Consider the following 23,822-nt stretch of genomic DNA (forward strand, 5'->3'; position numbering starts at 1 on the left):
ATTTCTAAATTCAATTATTGAGGGTGAAGTATTAGACTTCCAGTTTCTTGTAATGATTTTTCTGGCAATGGATAAAACTGACCAGATCAGAGGTTGATTAGATTCTCTAATACAATTAGGAACAGGAGTGTTAAATAAAACAAGTGATTTAGAACTATAAAAATTATCTGTAAAAATAGATTGTAAAAAAGTATTAACGTCTATCCAAAATTTATTTAATTCTATACAATCAAACATCATATGTGCCCAATCCGCATTAACTACCTTGTTACATCTCCAACTGGTATTTTTTTTTAATTAAATTTACTTAAAGAAAATGGGGTAATAAAAGACCTATGCAAATACCTCCATGCAAAATTTTTCCATTTAAGTGATGAAGTGGTAATAGTTGCTGACTGTAAAATATTTAATTTGTCAGAGTCTGTAGGGGGCTAATTATTTATTAAAGTAAAATAGTTCCAATAACTTTCTGAAGGATTATCTAAATCAAATTTAATTGCTTTATATAAATGAGATAAAATGTTTTTAGATGTAGAATTATGTTGTAAAGCTATTATCGTATATTGAAATCATTTAGGTATTGAATTTTTTGTTGTTAAAGACATAGAATCCAATTTGTTTAGAACATATTTCCTAGCTTCCTGCAAATCTAACCAAGAGAATGTATTGTATACATATTCATTTTTAATAGAGTTATAGATTTCAGATCGTTATTAGACATCAATTGAAACTAAAATATTAAGTTAAGTTTTTCTGTTGAAAAGAAAGCATTTTTTATAATCAGATGAATTACCTACATTGTTGACTGCATCCTTCTCAGATGTCTGTGTAAAATACTTAACAATAATAATAACAATCAAAGTATCATATTTCAAATTTGTTTCACACAAACACACAATAGCCAAAGTATTAAAATATAATACATACACACACACACACACACACACACACACACACACACACACACACACACACACACACACACACACACACACACACACACACATTATTCCTGCAAAGCTGGATTAAACACTGTTTAAAATTACTAGATGAGAACAACATAAGGTACTTTCATCAAACGAGAGACCCTCTACCAGCAGTTATAACCACTTTTTTAACTTTGTACACCCCTTATTATGTTATGAAGAAATAAATTGCATGCACTTTATTGGCAGCTTTGGATAAACTACATAAAATGTATAAACATGACTAGTATCATACCATAAGATCCAGCTTTGTGTAGCAAGGTTTATATAGAAGGGTATCTATGAAAAGCATAAGAAATATTAACCACCTAATAACATATGCTAAGTCAATATGCACAAACTCTGCAGCATTAAAAGTTGTCTGAATAATTCCACATTAAAGAGAACTGTTACTAATGCAGAAATTGCTGCTAGCAAACAATTCTGCATTTCACTGCTACATCTATGAATGCAGTGCCTGCTGACCTTGAAGAATAAATTGTCTAGGTTCAATTAAAACTTGCTTTGCTGGTGATATTGTCATAACATTGCCTGAAGTAGATTAACTATGTAGTAGAGAATGGCTGGTAAACAATGACAATAAGTTTATAGTTACTAGGCATGCAGTCCTGGAGCCCATTAAAGAACCGAGCCTAAATTCTCAATTTCTCCAAAGCACTGTCTGGCTAAGTGACTTGCTCAATGTTACACAGAATGTAGTTAAAGGTGGAAAGATTCAACCATGCACCCTTGACACAGTTAGTAGCTCATTAATAGTCAAAACTTTAGTCCTCTGCACTAACTGCCAGAGTAACAGTTTTTAACTAAATGCAGATATCCTTGACAATCAAATCCTCTAGAGAAGACTGTATCACAATAATATGCAACAATGACTACATAATGGATACTGACGATCAGATGGTTCATCACAGTCATATGCAACGACTAGATAATGGATGCTGATGATCAGATGGTTCATCACAGTAATATGCAACAATGATTACATAATGGATGCTGACGATTAGATGGTTCTAATCATCATTTCAAATAATGCAGACTATATGACCTGACAAATGCCAACCCCTTTGATGTTTCTGGAGGTTGTAAAGGAGGTCCCACAAAAATATATTATTAAAATGCAACAAGTTTGGACTGTATTACACAGTCCAGGCATATTAATAAATTAATTCATTCTTTTGTGCAATGAATAAGGCAAAACAATTAAAGACAATAGATAGAAATATTACAGCAAATTTTGTTAAACAATCCACGTCATGCAAAAATCAGAAATATTACTGCATACAACATATTTTTTTTGGGGGGGGCTTACATGCTTGCAGGACACCTACATCTCATTTTTGACCTCCTCCTGTGTCTTTTCCATCCTTAAGAATAGCTATCGCATCTGACATCACTCATTACAGGTCTGACCTACTTGAGTTGCTAATAATGCTGTATTGTTGCAGCATATTCCACCAGAATCAGTTCTGCCAAATTGTAGAAGAATGGGGCCCTATACAATGTAATACATTAGACCCATATCAGCCATATCAGTATCCCATTACTTGGTTGTCTTTCTCCAGTTCCCATAAACACTGTTCAAACCTGTCAGTGTACATACTGTTTTCTTCTTTCCTTTTAGATTTATCATATAAATGTGGATTTCATTTAAAACTTTCATTTCAAATTTTACAGAAAAACACTGACAGATATTTTCTAAACACAACATTCTCACATTGAAAACAGACTTAGCATGAGAAATAATAAATTTGCATTTAGTGAAAATGCTTCTGGCAACCCATTAAACTATAAGAGAAGTGTTGAGATTCATCCTCAAATACCATGCAGTGAAGTACTGATTAGTGTAGGAATAAGACACGTGTTAAGCATTTGCAAACAGCCAGGGTAGCTCACTGGACACAAGGGTCCCTTTTCAGGAGGAGCCCAGGAGTACTGTCTGGTGAAGTAACTTGGCAGGCTCAAACAGAAGACAAATGAAGGCTGAGGGAATCAAACTACATACTACAGGAAGCATCTCTTTAACAGCAGTTCATAGCCTTACCCATCTGTCCCAAGCGCTATGCAAACTGTTTTCACCAGCTGTTTGTTTCTCTTGTTCAGGAAACTTCTGATTTTGCACTTGTATTCTACTAGTCAGTAACACTCAAATGCATGCTAGAGGAATCTCCAATGTGTAACAGATGCTCTTTCTGTTTACTACTGTCTTGCAGATCTATGCTGATGCTGGTCAGCAAAACTTCAATGTCCATCCTGCTGGTGGAATGCCTTGTGATGTGCTGAAGTGTGCATATAACAATGGATAGAAAGTGCATTCTGGTTGGGTAGCAAAAACATGCGAAGTGTGCATGATTTCTGGTTGTGCAGAGCAGTGGAATTTGGATGGAATGTGCATACCCTTTTAAAGGGGTGAAATATTTACAGAGAAGAGGGTATATATTATTATCATTATTATTAAAGTCAGCCAGGAACAAACATTTTTAGTTTTGTAAAAGCCAGCAGGTGAGCAACAGAGTGAACATTTTTTATTATTATTGTTTAAGCCAGAGAAAATTTTTCATTATTATTATTATTTAAGCCAGTTAAGAACAAGCATTTTTAGTTTTGTAAAAGCCAACACTGGACCCCCAACCAGCATCAGGCCCTAGGCAGCTGGCTAGGTTGCCTTGTGCTGGAACTAGCTCTAGCCTGAAGTGACCACTTGGGCCTGCTTACTTGGCTCTGAGTTGATTCTGTGTTGCTTTTGCTCCTGGTGAGAAAAGAAGCATTTGACATATCATCCTGGATATTTCTGGTATGGTCTATCATGAGTGAGGTTGATTGTTGACTGATTCCTGCATCAGTAAAACCTTTCTGCTCTAAAGAGAAATAATTAGCACAACTCAGTTATATTGGTCTGCTGTAAGTTGTGTTATGTAGTATAGCACAATAACAGACAAGGAGAAAAGAAAGAACTATCCTGATTTACTTACCTGGATATGAGCTGGGGCTGTTTTGCTGTTTCTGCTGGTGAGAGAAGGTTCATAGGCTCATTGGTAGGTTCTTAAGGGGTACCGACCCAAGAGCCATTTTAAGCCTAGACAAGCGTACCCCAAATTTACCAAAATATTGTTGACATGAGTCAATACCCCGAAGAATATTATTGTTATGACATAGGCTTATACACGTCAAGCATTCACAGGCTGCCCTATCTATTAGGGACATGAGTGCCAAACCAGGAATAAATTTGTGATTTCCCATCCATTGATCCATGTTATGTTTAAATAGGATGAGCTTTGTTTCACATGGATAAGAAGCCCATTCCAGAAAAGGGATAATCTTTGAGACACATATCTGTCCCTCCAACATTTCCTGTGTATGTTCCAGACCAGGTTTAGGTCCTTAAAAGAAGTATTTCTGATGCTATTTGTTTTGCAGATTGGCCCGTAAGCCATCTTCTACTAGCTGTTTCTGCTGTGGGGCATTCCTGGGTGAGTTTGTTGGTCTGGCTGATTCCTACTTCAGCTGGAATGCATCTGCTATAAACAGAGAACACTAGCATGACTTCACGCTATCTTCTGCTATGTTACTGTACACTGTGCCACCTAGCACAGCAGCAAATGAGACAAGGAGTAGAGAAAGTTGAACTGCAAACAATCCCCTTTAAAATCTGGGACTTGAGTTATTCTACATGCCATGTCATAGGAGCAGTAGTAAACATTAACAAGTGAGTACATCTGCCTTTGAGAGAGAATTCAACATTCTGTATTGTTAAGAGCTCCTGTCAAGGCCATATCTTTCACTCCATGTCTTCTTACAGTTAGGCAATTGCAGCCCACACTTTCTGAATACTTTATTTGCCTGTATTTGTGTTGCTGTTTTTTCCTACTGTTGTTGAATTTGTTCTGCTATTGTTGCTGAATCAGTATTGCTAGCCATAATTGTTTCCCTAGTAACACAAAAGTTCTCACATTTCTAGTTTCAGTAAGTTATTATTGTTGCTGAGGTGGCTGGTTGTCGCTGTTGCTGAATCTGCTGTTCTTTTTGCAGAATTTGTTCTGCTAGTTTCAATACCTCACAGATAATAATATCCTCTCTCTTACCCAGCATCCCAGAATGGATTTAGACCAAGTCACATCACAGTAACTGCTCTCCTGGACTTTATCAGTACCATCAACCTTAATACAAATAATGGCAAAATATTTTCCGTACTGTTCCTGGATCTGTCAAAGATTTTGTGAGAAGTGCTTCACATGTCAAACTACTCCACAATCTACACATATCTGTAACATTCCAGCGCTTCCAAGAGTTTAACAGCTGTTTAACCAACAGGTACCAAGCTGTAAAGTTGCAATAGCATCTATCGTCCTTTCCTCCAGTCACTGTTGGAGTGCAGCTACTATTAAAAATATCTTAATAAATGACATTCACAAGCCTCCATACCTGCATCCCTCATTCAGTACATCAATGACTTGACTGTCATCTGTGTAGCTGATCATCTGTCTGAGCTCCAAACTAAGAACTTCTCTTGGCTAGAGAGCTCCCAACTTGTGCGAAACCCTACAAAAAATGCTTTTCTTTACCCCCAGATCACATGCAGACATAACTCTGGACTACAAAATAATTTCTTAAACAGCACACAAACTCATATGGCTACACTTATCAATCTGCTAGGTGTTACAATCGATGAAAAACCTAAAATTTGAATAGTATATACAAAGATTAGTCAAAAAGGCACATTAAAAATTATTAACCTTATACTGAGCAAAACAATACCTCACTGAATATAGTAAAGAAAAACACTACAGCATCTGCCTGTCTACTAGAAGCACTACTTTATGCCTTTCCTCTACTTGTAAACCTCCATGCCAAACCAACTTCCAAGTTATAAAAATGTTACAACAAAATTGCCAGACTTGCCTACAACCTCCCTTATATGGCCCAGCACTGCATTATCCTCAGAAAAATTAACTGACTAAAAGTACCTCATCACCTCAGTTACTCAAAACTACTTGTAGTCCAGTACCTTGTACACAAATGCAACAAGTGTCCCAGGCTTAAAAGTATTGTCCAGCCCTACCTACCGCTCAGAAAACTAAGCTCACTAAATAACAAGCAAAGCCCTACTATCCACTCACAAAGCCAGCAACTCAACAGGGGAAGACCTTTATTCCATTCACATCCAAAAACTATGGAACTTATTGCCTCTACAACTTCTACATCTAAGACACAATAATAACCTGTCCACTTTCAAAGATTAGCTAAACGATCATCTCAAGAACATATGGCTAGGCTGTTGCTCCTCTCCAAGCTAACTGCATCATAATCAGTCCCCTCCCTTACTGCCACTTTCACACATATTTCTTGGTCCACACAGCAATTGGGTCTTAGTAATAAACAGTAAAGTCTCAAATAAATAATATAAATAATATATATCTATATATCTATATCTATATCTATATCTATATATATATCTATATCTATATCTATATATATATATATATATATCCTCTTAGACTAATACTTCATAACAATGCTGCCAAAAACTAACATTATTCTACCTATAACTTTCTACGTACTACTGTACACTGTACCCGTCTAACTTCCACTTTAATACATGTATGTATGTATGTATGCATATATAGGTTTACTCGTGCACATCCATGTTTAAAGCTGTTCTACTACAAATGGTTCTATATAACATCATCCATTTCAACAAATAATACATTTCAGTGTGATTACTGATTGTATTAGTGAGAATGTATACTTTAATTCCTCATGTTTCTGTGTAATGTGAACCAACTGAATAAACTACTCTGTATAATTATCTAATATTCCAGTCTAAAAGTGATATTAATGTTTAATTTACTTGTAATAATTTACATTGTATCATGTATTATGTCATATCAATGGAGCTTTACTTCAAGAGTGTCTGTTGAAAAGGGATTCTGCACCCAGGTGAACTTCCCTGGTCAACACATGAAAATAAATAGATAAATACCAATATAATTTCCATCATGCTTACATCTTTGCTGCTGAGCCTATCCACTTGTGCCAGCTGTACAATGAGCTTAAATTATTGTTGTGTTGTTTTTGCAGTTGGTGAAATTACTTCTTTAGTGTCCAGTTTGCTCTACTAGCCATATAACTGTGCTTGCGTTATTATTGATAACTGACTAAGTAGCCTATTCATTTGTTGCCTCAGTTTGATTGTTTACTTAAAGTTCCTTGTGTTATTGTTGCTAGTTGAACTAATTGAAGTTCCTGCAGTTTTTATATTATCATTACTAGTTAATAACCCGTGGTGGTGGTGGTGGTGCTGCGGCGTTCACAGCGTAAGACGTAAGGCTGTCCGTTTTCATTCTCAGCTAGCTTCTTTCTGCATGGAGACATGCTGAAATGGGCGTACTCTCGTTTTGAAGGTTGTGTGTCAGGCCTGGGGTACATAAAAATCAACTGCCAATCATTAGCGGACCGGAGTTCCGCTGTGGCGACCCCTAACCGGGAAAGACACAAACAAACTAGTTAAGCTGCTTGAGTTTCCTGCAGTTTTTGCCCTATCATTTTCTGATGAGTTTTTGATATTGTTGCAAGAAGCATTCTGATTGTTTAAGCAGTTGTAGATTGTCACACATTATTAAAATAGTGGTCACCCAAATGTTATTTTAACAACTGTACCTATTAAAGGAAAATGACAGCTTCTCATACAGTTGAACTCAATCCTTACTTTTCTTTTATCCTTACAATATGGTTGTAGTATTGTGTAGGTACCAGAAACCTGCTTGTACTTTTAAAAACATTTATTTCCTTGCATTGGAATCAAAGGAAAGGAAAAGCCCACCTACTTTTTTAAAGCTTTATTTCTCAAATATTTTGCAGAGGAATTTGTCTCCACAGTTAAATCTGTAGTTTACCCTGTCAGGTACTGCTATCAATCTTAGACGGGCAGTTAATTCTGCTAATGTCAGGAACACAGCAGCTGATAAAAAAAAAAGACAGAAAGCTGTGGAACTGTTTCCACTGTTTTTTATTGCAGAGAGGAGGAGAACTTAACACACCCCTTTCATAGCAAAACAAAGCAATTAGATCAGTCAAGGATATAAAAGCAGTTGTACCTCTTTTGACAAATTTATATAAGCAGCAACACAGTATTGAAATGCTAAGCTTTAAATATTGGTTATTTATAATTGTTTATATGATAACTTAAATTTAGTATCAAAGATTTCTGTGACATTTAGAAAAAGTCAGAAAATATTTTTTCTTGTAAAGTATTAACACATCAATTTATCAACACATTTACCAATTTCAAGCCCCCCCCCCCCCACACACAGGACAGTGCTGTAGAAAAGGAGACAGGTGGCACCCCTATCCACTAGGTGTGCGGTTAACGTTCATAAAAAGGTCTTTTATGCTTTTCTGTGACATCCTCCCTGTGGGGGATGCATAAGAGATCCCCACAGACCTTGAGTCAGTTCTTTTGTTAGAGTGCATGAGCACTTTGTAGTCCACAAAGAAAATGTGACCATTGATGGCAACCATAATATACAGCTGTGTTTGCTATAAAGTATGTTTACTATGTGCTTTTGCATTAAAACATTAAGAAAAGGAAATCAGAAGTTCTTAACTGTGCTTAAATGCACACACACACACGCACACACACACACACACACACACACACACACACACACACACACACACACACACACACACACACACACACACACACACAAAGACAGTCAGACGTGCATTTAAACACAACCCTCCATCCTACATATAGTATTTTACATGCTACATACATTTTTAGACACACACACACACACACACACACACACACACACACACACACACACACACACACACACACACACACACACATATATATATATATATATATATATATATATATATATATATATATATGTGTGTGTGTGTGTGTGTATAAATATCTGCATGTGTACGTGTTTATGTGTAGACACACATATACAGTTGCACAAAATTTCCATTTTGATTTGTTTTTCTTTAAAGGACATGAAGTACACACAGAGGCATATAATCTAGTTCTCCATTACACACATACACACACACACACACACACACACACACACACACACACACACACACACACACACACAAATACACATATGCACAAACACATACATGGGTGCATACAGTTTATTTATAATAAACAACATAGTAGAGTTAAGCATTGTTAATGTAATACATTCTAGTAAATGTTGCTTAATGTTTTACTTATTTACTGTCACACAGTGGCTATGTGTTGCACATGTAGTGTTTGTCAATGTCTTTATGTCAGTATTTTTTCTTTATATTGGAAAGTGCATTTATTATTTGTTATTATCTTTGTGAATCTCACTAGAGTTGTGCCTGAAAATGTTCCTGGGACCAGTTCACTTTCTTGGTTACCAAAGTATAAATAAATATGAAATAGAAAAAGGGGGTGAACATGACAGAAATAATGAAGGAACTAGTAAATCACATTTTAATTCTGCATCATTCATGACAGAGAAAAAACTTCCCACAAAATGCATTGGGAAGTAGCAGACATACTTAGTTTGGAGTTCTACTACTTGTCACCTGTAAATGTACAGCAAGCTCTATTTACAGAAGTGAGAGTTTTCACACCTCAGCATGAGAATTTGCATGAAGGTCTATGAATTGTTTTAGAACTACAAAATAATCCCTTTACAAAAGCCTGCTATTTACCTACTTTCTTTTACTGGAAGTAGCTAACAGCTATTTATAGCATAGGACAAGCTCTGACAGACACATAAATGAGGCTCAGTCAGGGGAAACTGAAGTTGCTCTTTTACAGAAGGTGTGTTTAGATGACAGTGCTTCACAGTTCTGCCATTCTATCTTAATGGCATGAGAAAACAGTACTACTTCCTTATGTCTAGCATGACTCATATAAAGAGGACTTGGAATGTATTCTGGGAAGAAGGAATGAAAGCAAGAAAACAAGATCACATTACGAAGGCAGGCCCCATCATCCTCCATTTTGAGGGAAACACATTCAAATTGTAAAAGAAGTACTTGGAATGATTTAGAGGCAGACACCAAAGATACAATGAAAAAAAACATCTTTTGAGTTCTAAGGTGGAGTTTTCCTTTAAACTTGTGTTAGAGTACTTTGCCAATCTCTGCATCATGGGTTCTCAGTGTACTATGGTGTCTTCAATGGCCAACCTGCTTATCCTTGCCACACTGGGACAGTGTGACAACAGCCTCATGCTTACTGATAACCCTTTGCTCTTACTAAACAGTGGCACAATTTGTAAGAGGTGTAAATACTTACTTACCTAGGAATAGTAAGAAATCAGCCTGCCTTTACTGCAACAGTAAAACTTCAAATGCTAAGGATGCAAGAAAATCTTTATCTAAGCCTCTGAGGCACATCTTAAACAAACCTCTGCCACCTAGAAAAACTAGCACACCTACACCTACATCTTCACTCATCTCTATAAAGGGTTGTCATTGATGCAAGCCTACACCCATAAGGTTAATAAAGCTTGCAACCCCCAAGGTAAAGTCATACTCATCAGTGACTCTGTAGTTAGACATAAAAAGTGCACCCTTACCAGGTTGGACTATGAACAGGTGACAGTAAACTACCTCTAGGGTGCTAAAATTCTTAATGTGACTATAGTCCTTAGATCCATCCACCCTAAGGATGAATATTACCTTGTGGTTGTGCACGTGGAGGTGAATAATCTTTTTTAAAAACACTTTTATTAAAATATCACTTAAGATATAGGCAAACATACATTAATAGAAAATAAATCAAATTGTTTTAACATTTTCCACCTAAATGCAGTATACATAACATAATATTTTCTTTGCTACTATCATCAGTCCAACTTTACAAAAAATTGCTGAATTCATGCCTTCCCTTAAACCTAATTCCTCCTCCTCCTAAACATTAGTATGCATGTATTGTTCACACAATTTCCATTTACTTCTATATAATTTGCTTCTTTCCTTTTCTAAACATCCCTGTTCATCTTTTATATCTTTTATAATATTGAATACCTCAAATATAGTTGGTGTAGACTTTGATTTCCATTTTCTAGCAATTGCTTTTTTGAAAGCCAACATAATTAAACTTAATAACAGGTACAAATAGGCCAGCAGCCACTGAAGGTGTGTGAGGTAAAAGTAAAATAAGATGCGTATAAAACCTAAAACACCACCACAGAACTGATGGCTTTAATGTCACTCCAAATGAATGCAAATAAACATAAAACATAAAACGAAGTAAAATCCCCTTGTAAACTTTGTCAACGATAAGCGCTTTCAGTAATAACCTTCAACAGATCGTAGAGATTAAAGTGGGGAACAAAAATGAAAAAGAACCTTTAGCCAATCAAATAATTTGCAAGGGGCTATCACCCTCTTTACTAATCAATCAGAGTGTAGCCAATAGAAGGGTAAGAAAACACATACACCTTAATTTTTGGCTAATGATAAGTCTTATTCTCCAGTATTGGTCGTAGCAGGACAACTGCATTAAGTCCTGGTGGCTTATCCGCCTTCAAATTTATTATCCATTTGATTTAATTTCTCTCCATAGCACTGGTGATGTCTCCTAATCTTGTTCCTACAAAAGTATTCTCCGGTACTTTAAATCTAAACCGATGGGATGGGAACTGTATCATATGGCTGGCAAGACAATTTTTAACATCTTGATAGCGAATGTCATGGAGATGTCTCAAGACCCTATTTTTAAAAATTTGATCAGTTTTACCCACATAATATGCAGGACATTCTGAGCAAGTGGCCAGATATACCACAAGGGGAGTGTTGCAGTCTGCTTGAAACAAGAAATTATAATGAATTTTACTAATGGGATGTATAAACGAATTGCTGGTGTCAGTACTGTAACAGGCTGAACATCTGCCACAACAAAAAGTTCCTTTCCTCATTCTAGTAGGGGTGTCCTTTACTCCATCCTTCATACACAGCAATCATTTTAAGTTATTTTAGTTTTTGAAGGTGAAACTAAATGTATCACTTACAATTTCACATATTTTAATGTCTTGGGTCAGGATGGGCCAAAACTTCTTAATTATCCCACAAATTTGATGGGAGTCATTGGTGTAAGTTAAGTTAACACTCAGAACATTTATAGTGGCACTATGAATTGCTCTTCTGTTCAGAAGATGATCATTTCTCCACAATAATGGAGCCCCTTTGCTTTTCCTTAGGTGGGCTAACTCATCCCTCTTCAAAGAGAGGTCATTTTCTGAATAGCCCCTACTACTCAGGTTTCCTTGTAAAAATGAGACTTTTTGTTCATAATCTGATTCATTGGTGCAGAGCCTTGATATTCTAGTGATTTCAATGTTCATGATATTTCTGGAAAGGTGCCTGAGATGCCTACTGGTCCTATGCAGGTAATGATTTTTCCACATTTCTTTTCTATGTATCTTGGTGCCAATCTCCTTATTTTCATTCAAGAAGAGTTACATCCAAGAAGTCTATATTGTCATTAGAATATTGTGCAGTGAACTTCAAATAAGTAGTGGTTGTATTCAGATATGCTATAAAAGCAAGCCGTTCTTCCTCTTGTCCATTCCAGATGAGTAGGATGTCATCCACAAAACGTGCATAGTATACCACTTTCTTGAACCACGGATTTAACTGTACCAAAACTTTTTCTCTCTCCCATTCCACAAGCACCACGTTTTAATAACTTTTGGCATACGGTGTTTCCATGGCCACTCCCCAGCGTTGCCAATAATAGTTCTTCCCATAACAAAAGATGTTAGTTTCCAGCACCATTTCAAGTAAGGTGCAGATAAGTTCTATATCAAAATTGCAAGCAAGGGTCCTGGTATAATTCCTCACAGCTTCGATGCCAGGTTCATTTGGAATGGAGATAAAAAGACTACAAATATCCAAGGTTACTAAGAAAATAATCATCCTGAGTTGTTCCAGTAACATGTTGGTATCTATAAGAACTGTAGATATAAATGAAAGAAGAGTTTCTAAGTGCTTCTCTACATACATCAAAAGGGGCTCTGTTACCCATCCTTGACCTGAGACAATGGGAAATAAGGGAGGACTGGAAAGATCTTTATGAATTTTAGGCAGCCCACTAATAGATGGTATCATCGGATGTGGAGTTTCAAAGAACTCAAATAGATCTTGATTTAATCTTCCTTGCAATACCATGTCATATAAGGAAGGATACGAGATGGCTAGGAAGGTAATGCCTTAGCGAGACATATTACAGGGTTTCCACAACATTAATTTAAGTTCATTATATTGGATTGTGTGGTACCTAGAATTCTTGGGGGGGGGTATGGCCCTACTTATTATAAAAATTGGAACTCGCATGGCAGTTGAGACTGAATTCCATGTACTGGCCAGGGCTAAATGACAACCTGTCTATTAGTAGCCTTTTAAAATTAAAAGCCCTTATAAGACATTGAACTTGTAGTAATAGAGTATGTGAAGGTAATAGTGTAGTGGTTATTACACTTGCTTCATACGTAGAAGGTTCTGGGTTCAATTCCTAGTGGAAGCTGTTCATTTACCTTTCATTATTTTTACTGTTTTACAATTTTATTTGTTTATCTTTTATTAGCACATTTACTGGGGTAATAGAATGATATATTTAATTATATTACATTAAATGGATTGGTTTTATTATTGTTTAATTTTTTTTTAAATATCCATGATATATAATATATTTTTGAACTTGAATACTGCTGCTATCTGACTTTGTTTTAGGACACACAGTTGCTTTAAACTTTTTAAGTCTGTTTCAGGATATGATGTCATCCTTACAGGGTTTAAAACAAACTGGGCTGTTTAAAAATTTGTATCTGATGAAGTCTCTGTAATTTTGAAATATTGAGATGAAAGCGCTTATATATTTTATTGTTTATTAAATAAAAATGTGCTTGGTGGTTTTAAGAAGTGGTCTGCCTCCTCTACACTCATTTTTGTGGATTTATTAGTTGAATTGGTTTTGAATTCTTTTGCTGTTTAGGGTATAACAACACCTATGCAAACAGTTACAAGCATAGGCCCTCAACTTCTGGACTTGGTTGCATACATGGAAGCCATGCATATGTCTTCCTATTGTTGTCTTGTAAATTGCTTTTCCAGTCTCTCTTCTCAATCTTTCCTCACAGCCTCTGATTGATACTTATCATTATCATGCAATATTTTACATCCCCACTAATTTTCCCTTTTTAATAGCTGCTTCTGTTCTAGATTTACATAAAAACTGTACCAGAGCAGGTCTTTCACTTAAAATTCCCCTAATCCTGTCTCTTTGCCTGTACTCTGAGATGAAGCCCTGATAGGGAAGGAAGACAGTCTCAAGCCTTCAATCCATATGTCTACTTGGTCTCATTCCACTCTATTACCTTTTCTGCTTGAGTTATTTGCTCCCAGTATCTTGGTTCCTTTGTCAGATTTCTCCAGTAAATTCTAACCCCCCTTTTGCCCATTTTTTGTATTCCTACTTGCAGTCATCTCTATTGACAAAATCTCCTTTCTTCCATTGCCATATTGGCTTAGTTCTTAGAACACTTTCTGCTAATTTACAAATAGAATAATCTGTATGGTTGTTATTATTCTCCTCAAGGATCTGGATCCACAACTCCATGCTCTCTCTCTATTTTTTGAACTTCCCTCTTATTTCATCATCATCATCATCATCCCTTTACACTTTGAATTATAACCTTCTGCTTTTGTTATGTATATGAGCATTAACTGTGTCACTCTAAAATATCCCTTCAGATCAGGTAAACCTAAACCACTTTGTTCTATTAGAAGGATCAACTTATCCCACTTAACTCTTGCCCTCTTTCCCTCCTGGATAAATTCTTTCAATTTTGTATTAATTATTGTCCACAACTTCTCCTCAGGTTGATAAAAGTATGACTGACCAGTATACAAGACTAAAGGGACTAAAACATTTTCACTACTTGTAATTTACTATCCATATCAATAAATAAGAGTTCCCAGTTTCTCAATTGTTGTATTATCTTTTGTTTAGTCTTTTCCCACATATGCTTAGCTGTCATAACATAAGCCTTTTTAACCCATACTTCCAAATACTTCATCTTCGCATGTCCAGAGGTGAATACTGTTCAGCTCTCTTCCTTGTGACAGATGCAGAGAGACATGATAGCGGTCTACATGCATGCTTCGGAGATAGGGAAAACTCTTGTGTTAAGTGTATTATGCTATCATCAAGACTGATACAGCAATGTCAAGATAAACTAAATGGCTTTAATGACTAGCTATGTCACTGGTATCACTCTAGAACACGTGTCAGCATGGAAGGAGACATCTGGCAAGCCAAGAAGAGCTGAATGAAAAGTAGTGGAAAAATAAATGCCTGAGTAGATTACCACCACTGCCCTTGCTAACTTTCCTAACATTATTAACCACCAACGCAATGAAGGCAATTTAGTTTCCTCTATCTTCCTTCATTTGTCAAAAGCTTTTTGATACTGTCTCTCATTCTAAACTCTTAACTACACTCTCAGAACTTAAACGTAGCCATTCTGCACTTATTTGGTTCAAGGAATATCTAACTGGTCATCAACAAGCTGTAAAACAGCAACAAAACCTCTCTTCACTACTGCCTGTAACCTTGGGAATATCACATGGATCTATTACGGGCCCTCTCCTTTTTATTATCTTTACTAACAGTCTTCATACTGTCACCCCACCTGCCTATATAGTTCAATATGCGGATGATTCCACACTTATTTGTAATCTCCCAATACTACAAAAACTTAAAAAGTCAACCAGCAGTCATTCAGTGTAGTAAAATCTTGGCTAAACAATGCACAACTTATACTTAACTCTAACAAAACAAAACTCATGCTCTTCTATCCAACTAGAGCTGCAGACCCCCACCCACCATTCAATATATCATCATCAAACCATACAATTATTTCTCCAGTTTCCCAAACAAAATTACTTGGAGTGGTTATTGACCATAATATGAAATTCACCATACACATATCACAGCCAATTAAAAAAAGTTCACAAAAAAGCTAAGAACCCGATACAGAAATTGTCACTTTCTAAAAAAATGTTCAAAGGCCACTATAGCAAGAACCCATCTTATCTCTTTGCAACTATACGCCTCACACATTCTCACAAATATTAAGAAATATGACCTAGTAAAACTCAAAACTTGCTATAATAAAACTGCAAATTTTGCTACCGATCAAATTTCAGATCCCATCATTGTTTGGCTTTAAAACAACTATCTTGGCTTGAACTACCACATCTACTTGCTTATAATCAATTCACCTTCACCCATCAAAGACTAAATCAGCCAGCAAAAAACACCACTACTTCAAAATCTACTAATATACTACTCCAATAACATGGTATTACATTTCACTAACAAATCCTTCTTAAATATATCCATACCTAACAATGCGGTTGGATTTTCACTTTACTCAAACTGCATAGCCAAAACTTGGAATTTCCTGCCATTAAATATCAGAACAACTAATAGCAACTTTAAAAAACTTCTCAAATCATACCCATGTAAATCCTGGACCTCCTCTTGCACAAACACTGGTTAGGAACTAGACGTTTTAAGGCAGCTAAAAGAACACAAGCTATTATTGTTCTGTTTGAATAGTATATCCTACTAAGCATATATATATATTTATATATATATATATATATATATATATATATATATATATATATATATACTTAACTTGCTTATATTTTTACCTTCAGTCACAGTACTGCTATTTGTTTTATTCCTGCCTAGACTATATGATTGCATTAGTGAAATGTACAGCATGTATTTTTCATTTTGTGCTTGTATGTAAGATTGAATCAACATTTGTATCTGTATGTTGTATATGTATTGTACTGTCATTCATAAATGTGGATCTTTTCTCCCCAGGCCTCTGCTGAAAAAGGACATTTTGTCCAGTTGGACTTTCCTGATAAACAAATGTAAAATAAATAAATAAATACATAAATGTTTAATAAAATAATGATAAACATAACATAACTTTGTGTATTTTGCATATTTTTTATTTTTATTAAACTTAAAGTAGTCTACCTGGATGCTTTATTTTTCTGCCACTTTTTATTTAGTTTTTGGTTGCTTTTATTTATGTTATAGAAAAAGAGAACAGTCTGATTTTGTTTCATGCCAATCTGATTTGCCAGAGATGGATTGCACCTCTTTCCCCATGTTTTCCACATATGGGCTAAAACTTTTGCAGTCCCCATAGTGCCTTTTTTATGTGAAGTGCATCTCCTGTGCATACCACCTTATCAAGCTCAGTTTGGCTTGCATCAAGTTGGCATTCCTTAATGCTAGGAGTTTATATAAGAAAATATCCAACGTTGAGGCCTCTGTGATCCTTGAGTACATCTATATATGTATTGTTACTAAGCTTATTTATTTATTTTATTTATTTATTGACATTTGTTAACTAGGTTAGTCCAGCTGGGCCAGTAGCCCATTTTCAGTGAAGACACAAGGAGAAAAGATCCAGTTACAGAACAGTTTACAGTATAATAAAAAAATTACACTTCAAAATAGTAAACTTAAAAATACAGCAGGTCAGAAAATAAAGAATAAGAAAACATACATATAATAATATACAAGTAGCATTGTACAAAAATATACAAAATATACAGCAAAACTTGAGCTTTTAATTTTGTCAGGTTGAATTTACCAGATAAATACCAAGTAGGTTTATATGTGAGTAGGATGAGACCAGTACAAATACACATATGATGGGAATGAGTTATACGAGTGTGGTGGGGTTAGGTAGGGTCCTGACAGGGGCAAGTCTTGGTGTTAAGTAGGTGATGTTTGAGTTCTTTTTTAAAGTGTAATGGGTGGGTAATGGAGCGTATGTGTATAGGAAGTTTGTTCCAAGCTTGGACCACAGAGCATTTATAAAGTAGCTTGCCCACATTTTTATTTGGTTGGTAGATATCCGGGAGTTGCTGGTTTGAGGTGCGGAGGATCCCAGAGGGGGAATAGGTGGATACCAGGGAGGAGAGAGCTGGGCAGGAAGACAGTTTGTATAATATAGAGTGTATTATTTGAAATTGCAATAGAAGGAGTTGTTTGGGGAGTTGAAGCCATTGGAGAGAGCTGAGTGCAAGGCAATGATGCGAGTTGTAAGGAGAGTTGGTGATAAATCTAGCTATTTTGTGGTATGTTTGTTGAAGTTTTGACAAGGGTGTGCACTAAATGTTAGGACAGGGGCAGCATATAGAAGGGAGGGGAGGAGAAGCGCCTGTGCCAGGGAGAGTCTAACACTGGAAGTTAGAAATTTTCTGTTGTGATAAAGCAAGCCTAGTTTTTGGTAAGTTTTCTTATACATTGGAGTATATGTAAGTTAAATTTAAGTTACTCATCAATGATGCCACCTAGCAGCTTTGTGTGGGGTTCAGGTTGTATAATAGTGTTATTGGAGGATGTGATAACAAAAGTGGATTTATGATGAGAGAGAGAGCGGGGAAGAAAGAGCAAGAGGTTTTTTTTGGTTTAGGATGAGTAGATTATCAGACAGCCACTTTTCAATGGATAGAAAGTTGTCCTGTATTCAGGTATGGAGTTCAGAGATATTGCTGGAGATGGAGATGAGAGTTGAGTCATCGGCATATTGGATTGCAGGACATGTGCTGTTCGTTAATGAAAATGTTAAACAGCAGGGGACCCAAGATGGAACCTTGTGGAACACTGGATGGGACTGGAGTGGAGGGAGAGCAGGATGAGAGCCATCTGACAGACTGTTGCCTACAAGAGAGGTAACTAGAGAACCAGGCTAGAGAGGCAGCAGATAGGTTGAGATTAGTTAGTTTAGACAGCAGTATAGGGTGAGAGACCATGTCAAAAGCTTTAGAGAGGTCAAAGAAGAGACAGGATATGAGTTGGTTATTATCACAGGCCTCTGTGATAGTTTGAGTAAATAATAGGAAGGCAGTAGCTGTGCTATGGTTTGGCCGGAAACCATGTTGAGTGGGAGTAATAAGGCTTTGTTGTAGAAGATAGTTCAGAAGTTGTGAGTAAATGCATTTTAGGAGTATTTTAGAGAGAGGGGATAGGATGGTGATGGGTCTATAGTTAGATGGGTCAGTTGAATTTTCCCTTGTGCAGGGGGATGGTGAAGAAGGATTTCCAGATGAAAGGGACTGTAGCTTCTTGAATGGATATATTCATTAGTATGGATACAGGATAGGCTATAGATTCAGCAGCTAGTTTGAGGAAGGTAGGAGGGAGTTCATATGTGGAGGGAGAGCAGGGTTTAAGCTTCAGTACAAGAGATTTAATGTAGGAAGTGGGAACAGGTAGAAAGGTGAAAAGGTTTTACTATGTGGGTTGGAAAGGGTAGGGGGGCAGTTGTGTTGGAGCTGGAGGGTGTGAATTTTTGGATTGTGTCAATGAAGTGTTTATTGAGGAGGGTAGCAGTTTCCAGAGGAGCTTTATTTGGGAAAGGGGAGGGGTTGGAAGGGCAGCCTCGAGAAAAAGAATTTTGTTTAGAGTAGACCAAAACGTATGTGGGTTGGATTTGCTATTGATTTGGAGAGAGTTATACTAGGATTTTTTTGTCCTTATTGATTTGTTTCTTGACAAGATTCTGCAGTTCTCTAGTTTTGCAGCAGGGGTAGTTCTTTTGTTTTGACCCAGGCTTTCCAAGCACTGTCTCTTTTATGTATAAGAGAGCTAGTATCCTTAGAAAGCCAGGGAGCATAATTAGATTTGATTTTAATTCTCCTGGAGGGGGAAAGGGAGTCGAGGGTGTCCAAGAAAATGCTATTAAATTTACTCACTGCGTCATCGAGAGGGATCTGCCTGAGGATGGATCAGTCAATACTAGACAGTATGTTGTTGAAATTGGGAGATATTAAAGTTAGAGAGCTTACGACAATCTCTGTAATGGTGTGATTTGGGTAGCTGGGCAGAGTGTCTTAGAATGGAGATAGGAAGATGGTCACTTAAGGAATCTAGTAGGGTAGCTGGACTATGGTGGAAATTGGGGGAATTAATGTAGATCCAGTCAATTGTGCAGCTGGAAGACAAGGTTTTGTGCAGGCAGGTAGGGGATGTTATCAGATGATGGAATCCCTGTAAGTTGATACTAAATTGTGGAGAGTCCATTGTAAGATTGGTTTAGTCAATGTTGACATCTCCAAGGATGAGGGTTTCATAGTGTATGTTGTAGGAAAACCAGGACAGGATATTTTCTACGGTTGGGATATTATTTCCAGGGGGGATATATATGGAAGCAATGGCAAATTTCTTGTGTGGGATAAAGTGGCAAATTAGGATTATTAGTTCAGCTGGGTGGAAGGCAGGGACAGGGATGGTGACAGGTGAGAGATTTAGGCCATCAGAGTAGAGGTTGGTGATGCCACCCCCTTTTTCAGGAATCTATCAGAGCAGTAAATATTATAGCCAGGTGGGAGTATTTTGCTGTTTGTGATTTGTGGTTTTAGCCAAGTTTCATATAAGGTTAGAATGTGAGCAGAGGTATGGACTATCCAGGTGTGTAGCTCAGTGATTTTGTTGGTGATACTTTGAATATTTAGTGAATAGATAGCTAGGTGTTTATAAAAAGAAGTGTATTGATTGGGGGGATGAGGATGGTTTGTATTATGAGGAGGGGGAGGTAGAGGGAGGTTTGTGGGGTCTGTGGCTGTGGGGAGGGGTGAATGGCCTGGGTTGGGGTAATGAAAAATGTAAGTGGAGTTGATGGTAAGAGTTGGTTTTAAGATTTAGATTTGGATTTACAGGTGACAGGATAGTTCTGTAGTATAGTTAGTTTATGAAGACAGGTAGTGGAGAAGTTGAAGTGAGATGGGGAGATAATAAAGGAGTAAGCAGTAGGAAGAGTTTCAGGGATGCATGAGGTAGCAGAGAATAAATAAGGATTGGAAAGGTTAGTGTAAAAGGAGGTTAGAACAGAGAGAAGTATTAGAAGTGGAATGGTAAAGAACAAGAGCTGCATTTTAGAGTGTGTGGGGAGAAGTTATGGAATGGGTAGAGGAGGACTAGCTGAAAGTAGGAAGTGATGTAGTTAAATTGTGACTAGTGTATGATTGGGAGTAGTGGTTGGCAGGAAGTGGGGTGTGTGTGGCTGTTCTGACAGGAAGGGGAGGGAATGGATAGGATAAAAGTAATTGAACTGGGGGTGTGTGGGAATGGGGTAGGGTAGGGGAGCAAAGTGAGCCTGAGCAGAGTGATGATGGATGGAGTGAGGTGACATTCATGGAGGAATTTATGAAAACAATCAGTAAAGCAGGTAAGTTTGTTGTATTGTGCTGTTTGGACTCCCTGTTTTACCTGGTTTGGTGCTTCTCATTCATTCAGACTCTCTTGGAAAGGCAGAAAAATATATGTATTTATCCATGACATCCTTATCTCACTCTATTTTATGTGAAACTGACAGAATTTGAGGTCATGGTTACGTTTGACAAAACCAGCTACCTTATTCTAGCAATTATAGGTCCCCTTCAGTGTTTCCTGCTGAACATGATTTACACCTGAGTTACTTAGAAAAAATATCTGTCACAGTTAACTGCATTCTTTCTAGGTGATTACATCTATTCTTCTACCAACTGGGACACCTATACAACCAATAACAAGCTTGCACAGAGTTTCCTAGATTTTGTAAATGCTACCACCCTAGACCAGATCATATACTTTCTCGCTAGGTGTGCAAACCTTCTTGATCTTCTCCTCCCTAATATTGCCCACGTCAAAACCTCAACACATATCAAACCCTCTCTAATTAATCTGTCCACCAGTATGTCATCTTCTCCCTTAGAACCAATACCACTCTCCCACTAAACCCTACTGCATTTAAGGACTAACCCAAAACTCAACCTTCTATTATTCCCATATAACCTACATAAATTTCTTAGTAGCTCCTGTGTCACAGAATCTTTTGCCTGATCTACTGCATTCAGCTCTAAAGTTTACTCCCATCTAAGCAGCTGCTTTTGAGACATCTGTTCCCATACACCACAAATTTAATAGAAAATTTAGTAATGAATACTTATAGTGGAATTGTCACATAAACTGATCAACAAAAGGAAAAAAAATACAGGACTTATGTAGCACATTGTCTTCTCACCATAAAAGAAGTTTCAAAATTGGTTATCAAAACCTCAAGCAGTTAGTGTATGTTGTGGGAAAACCAGGATAGGATATTTTCTACAGTTGGGATATTATTTCCAGGGGTGATATATATGGAAGCAATGGCAAATTTCTTGTGTGGGTTAAAGTGGCAAATTAGGATTATTAGTTCAGCTGGGTGGAAGGCAGGGACAGGGATGGTGACAGGTGAGAGATTTAGGCCATCAGAGTAGAGGATGGCAATGCCACCCCCTTTTTCAGGAATCTATCAGAGCAGTAAATATTATAGCCAGGTGGGAGTATTTCGCTGTTTGTGATTTGTGGTTTTAGCTAACTTTTGGATAAGGTTAGAATGTGAGGGGAGGTATGGGCTATCCAGGTGTGTAGCTCAGTGATTTTGTTGGTGATACTTTGAATATTTAGTGAATAGCTAGCTAGGTGTTTATAAAAAGAAGTGTATTGATTGGGGGGATGAGGATGGTTTACATTATGAGGAGGGGGGTAGAGGGAGGTTTGTGGGGTCGGTGGCTGTGGGGAGGGGTGGAGGGCCTGGGTTGGGGTAATGAAAAATGTAAGTGGAGTTGATGGTAAGAGTTGGTTGTAAGATTTAGATTTGGATTTACAGGTGACAGGATAGTTCTGTAGTATAGTTAGTTTATGAAGACAGGTAGTGGAGAAGTTGAAGTGAGATGGGGAGATAATAAAGGAGTAAGCAGCAGGAAGAGTTTCAGGGATGCATGAGGTAGCAGAGCATAAATAAGGATGGGAAAGGTTAGTGTGAAAGGAGGTTAGAACAGAGAGAAGTATTAGAAGTGGAATGGTAAAGAACAAGAGCTGCATTTTAGAGTGTGTGGGGTGAAGTTATGGCATGGATAGAGGAGGACTAGCTGAAAGTAGGAAGTGATGTTGTTAAATTGTGACTAGTGTACGGTTGGGAGTAGTTTCTGGCAGGAAGTGGGTTGTGTGTGGCTGTTCTGACAGGAAGGGGAAGGAATGGATAGGGTAAAAGTAATTGAACTGGGAGTGGATGGGAATGGGGGTAGGGTAGGGGAGCAAAGTGAGCCTGAGCAGAGTGATGATGGATGGAGCGAGGCTACATTCATGGAGGAATCTATGAAAACAATCAGTAAAGCAGGTAAGTTTGTTGTATTGTGCTGTTTGGACTCCCTGTTTTACCTGGTTTGGTGCTTCTCATTCATTCAGACTCTCTTGGAAAGGCAGAAAAATCTATGTATTTATCCATGACACCCTTATCTCACTCTATTTTATGTGAAACTGACAGAATCTTGAGGTCATGGTTACCTTTGACAAAACCAGCTAGCTTATTTTAGCAATTATAGGTCCCCTTCAGTGTTTCCTGCTGAACATGATTTACACCTGAGTTATCTGTCAAAATTAACTGCATTCTTTCTAGGTGATTACATCTATCCTTCTGCCAACTGGGACACATATACAACCAATAACAAGCTTGCACAGAGTTTCCTAGATTTTGTAAATGTTACCACCCTAGACCAGATCATACACTTTCTTGCTAGGTGTGCAAACCTTCTTGATCTTCTCCTCCCTAATATTGCCAACGTCAAAACCTCAACACATATCAAACCCTCTCTAATTAAGTCTGTCCACCAGTATGTCATATTTTCCCTTAGAACCAATACCATTCTCCATTAAACCCTACTGCATTTAAGGACTAACCCAAAAGTCAACCTTCTCTTATTCCCATATAACCT

This window comes from Protopterus annectens, chromosome 1.part1, assembly GCF_019279795.1.
Source record: "Protopterus annectens isolate FY-2018-M chromosome 1.part1, PAN1.0, whole genome shotgun sequence".
In the NCBI taxonomy this organism is placed as follows: Eukaryota; Metazoa; Chordata; order Ceratodontiformes; family Protopteridae; genus Protopterus; species Protopterus annectens.